Source organism: Pteropus vampyrus, unplaced genomic scaffold (assembly GCF_000151845.1).
Source record: "Pteropus vampyrus isolate Shadow unplaced genomic scaffold, Pvam_2.0 Scaffold1303, whole genome shotgun sequence".
Lineage (NCBI taxonomy): Eukaryota > Metazoa > Chordata > Mammalia > Chiroptera > Pteropodidae > Pteropus > Pteropus vampyrus.
In genome coordinates, this window is record NW_011890084.1 from 6,645 (window position 1) to 10,082 (window position 3,438).

The 3,438-nt window shown below is 63.1% G+C and overlaps 1 long non-coding RNA gene across 1 annotated transcript in view; it reads left to right on the forward strand.

Annotated features, from left to right (window-relative positions):
* The window catches only part of LOC105310160, a 5,741-nt gene extending 2,303 nt beyond the window's left edge, over positions 1–3,438 (forward strand). Inside the window, exons 3-7 of the long non-coding RNA XR_897464.2 lie at positions 507–626; positions 821–896; positions 2,926–3,006; positions 3,272–3,328; positions 3,409–3,438. This is a non-coding gene — a long non-coding RNA (uncharacterized LOC105310160). The remainder of the gene's footprint in view (positions 1–506; positions 627–820; positions 897–2,925; positions 3,007–3,271; positions 3,329–3,408) is intronic.

Sequence of the window (3,438 nt, forward strand, 5' to 3'; positions counted from 1 at the left end):
AGAGCATTCCGAGCTCGTAGCTACCAAGTGTCATTACTTGAGCAATCATTTTCGGAGTTAGATAACTGGGAATCTTAGGCCAGTTTAGGGGATTTTAGAGGCTGGTGTTACCCCGCAGGTCGCAGATCAAGCCCCGCCTTCCGGTGCGTGTGGGGCTGCTGTGTCAGAAGCAATGCCCCGGGGACATTTTTAGGGTGCGGCTCAGACCTGCCTCTCTGCAGCTGCAGGAGCGGGGCCGCTGCCTCCTTGTCGGGCCGGGATTTCTCTGTGTCGCTCTCCGTAGGTCTCCGGGGTCAGGCCGCGTGCTGGAATTCCGTGGGTTAGTACTGGCGGAAAAGCCTCAGGCTCGAGGCTCAGTACATCCGCTAGAGAAAGGCAAAGGGCAGGATGGGTCAGGTTTTCCATCCGCAGGGTCAGAACGACCTTGGGGTTAAAAAAGAAAGACTCGCGGTGGGAAAGTCTGCATCGTCACCGTCTGACCTCTCGCCTGACCTCTCGCTCGTCAGAAGCAGAGCCCCCGGCAGGAAGCGGTGCAGAGCCCGGGGCGGCCGTGGGCCAGGGGCTGCGGGAGGAGGACCGGGCGAAGCCTCTCGCCAGGGGTCCCAAGACGCTCAACAGTTTCTTCGGTGCGTTTCTCCCGGTCACCTCCCGGGGCGGTGCAGGGGGCGGGCAGGTGGCACTTTCTTAAGACAGCCGCAGATCCCTGTGGCCTGCCCTCGAGTTAGGTCCAACCCATCCCTCCTGGCTGGACACCCCCTCCGGGGCGACGGGGCGGCTACCAGGAGGGGAGGGACCCACAATTTCCTGGCTTCCTTCCCAGCTCCCCGGAAGCCGGCAGCCAAAACAGAAGTGAGAGAAGAGGGGTCTGGCACCCCAAGGAAGGAGGCGCCCGAGGGGTGAGTGAGTGCGCCGCTTAGAGGGGACAGTGGGCCGGAAGGGATCGCACCGTGAGCCAGCGTCGCCTCGATCGGATCCGAGGCCTCCGCAAAGGAGACAGAACCACAGAGTCCTTTCGACCCTAATTATTCCAGCAGAGATGTTTGAGGGATTCGTAGTGCCGGTCTTGGACCCAGCTGAGGTCGAACGGTGCCATTTCGGGGTGCGGCTGCGCCGTGGGGACAGTCGCCTCCTTTCTCGAACACCTGTGTGCCGGCGGCGACGCCCGAGGATTCTGTTAGGCCGCGTCGCTTCATCCCCGCAGGGGTCCCGTGGGGGACGGTGGCAGTGGGGCCAGGTCTGGGCCCCGGATCCCCCTGATTCCAAAGCCTGGGCTCCGCCCCACCGCCGCATCTAGCCTCTCGGGTGTGCGTCTGTGCCCTTGTGTTTATGAGTGAGTTTCTCTAACAGAATCAGCGTCCTACACGTAAAGTCTTCCATCCTGTTTATTCCGTGGGATACTGTGACTTTTTTAATGCGATTCCGAGCCTAATCGTTCGTCCATCTCTGATGGCTGCCCGCAGGAGACAAACCCTCGGGACCTTGTCTCTCTCACCTTTGTGTGGGGATGTGTCGATGGCAGAGCACAGCTTCTGCTCCGCGGGTGGCCGCGCCAGGCCGGCGGAGCGCCATCTGTGCCGACGCGGTCCCCATTTCGCGATGGGAAACGCAGGCACGAGGCAGAACGCCGTCGTGAGAATCCCAGCTCCACCTTCGCCGGCTGCGTCGCCTTGGGGGAGCGGCAGCCTTTCTGGGGCGGTCCGTCCCCAGAGCTGGCCGTCTGGCCACGGCCGACCTCAGCAGGTTGCAGCTGCTGCCGTTATTGTGTGAGTGCAGTGCCCGCTGAGGCCCCGGACGGGGGCCAGGCGGTCTGGCTGTAGAACTTTCTACCCGCTATCGAGTCTGTGCCGCTCGCTGGGCACCTGCTCCGCCCAGCTCAGCACCCACACCCCGCCTGGCACCGGAATCACTCTGGAGAGCTGAGGAGATCCTGAGTCTTCTCCAGCCCCTTCCGCGCCCCCGTTTTGGTACAGATACAGGCCTGAGGCTGGGAAACCAGGGTTGTTTTAAAAATGTTCTCTGCAAAATGCCCGGAGATGTGGGAGCCTCACCTGAGCGTCTTGCTTGACCCTGTGACGGCACATCGTGGGAGGGCTCGGTGGCTCCACCATGCGATGGAGACACGGGTTTGGAGAAGCTGCGTCCTCAGGGCGCCGCAGCTGGCGGTGATGGAGCAGGCGTGACCCCCATGGGTCTGACTGCAGCCAGGGCAGCGCGAGGCCCATCTGGTGGCGTTTGCGACGCAGAGGTGCCGGGCGCAGTCTAGGGGCCCTGCCGGTCAGCCACTCTGCGCCCAGGATCCTCGCCCGGGAAACCGGGAGGAGTCCGCGTCTGCGGGCTGACACCAGCAGATGTGTGCGCAGTGCAGCCCCGGCAGGTGCCCTGCCGGCCCCACCCCGTGCGTGCGTGGGGGACAGCGTGGCTGAGAAGCCCGGAGGGGTCCCCGGCCTCTTGGAGCAGACTCAGAAACAGTCAGCTCATGTCGTCCGCTGTAACCCTGCCGGCCCTGGTTCTGTTCCTCAGACAGGGTGGGAGAGTCTGTGTCTCAGGTCTCAGGGCCTTTGCACTTGCTGTCCCGCCGCCCAGAGTGCTCTTCTCCCTGACACCCACGTGTCCACCCTCAGGCCTTCCCCAGCCGCCTCTCTCCCCGACCTGGTTTTGGTTTCAGAAGCATTTCTTAAAATCTAGCATTACTTACCTGTGTGTTTGTGTCTGTTGTCTGTGTGTGCGCGTGCATGTGTGTCTGTGTGTTTTCTTCCCCCGCCCCTCGCAAGACCCTCCCACTGGAACGTGAGCTCCATGTCGGCAGACTTCGCTCTCACGTCTGGGCCTGGAGCAGCCTGGCCTGGAGGGGCTCAGCCGGTGCTGGAGGACTGTCTTCTCCATGACCAGGCACCTGCCCACCCTCTGTCCCCTTTGCCTCCACAGCCCGCCGGAGCCATCCGGCTACAATCCTGCCCAGAACAGCTACCATCCCGTTGAAGACGCCTGCTGGAAGCAGGGCCAAAAGTGAGCCTCCCCCCAACGCTGTCTCTCCAGTCCCTGTCGCTGTGGGGCGCCTCTCACCGAGGCCTCCGTTGGAGGAAACTGTCAAATCTGTCCCATCGTGTTTTGGGGACACAGCAGCATTGAAGGGGACAGAGGGAAAACTTTGGGGAGGGAGGGGGTTCCCTGTGGCATACGTTCACATTTGGGAGTTCGCAAGGCCGTCCCCAGGAGGCGTGGGGAGGCAGCGGGCGGAGGGACAGTGCGTGTGTCCCCTTTCCTTCCTCAGGGTCCCTTATCTGGCCGTGGCCCGGACGTTCGAGAAGATCGAGGAGGTTTCGGCTCGGTAACTGGCCGGGCTGGCCGGGCTGGGGGCAGGTGCCCGTGTGCCTCTGCCCCTCGCCTGGCACTCGCTCCCCTCCTCAGGCTCCGCATGGTGGAGACGCTGAGCAACCT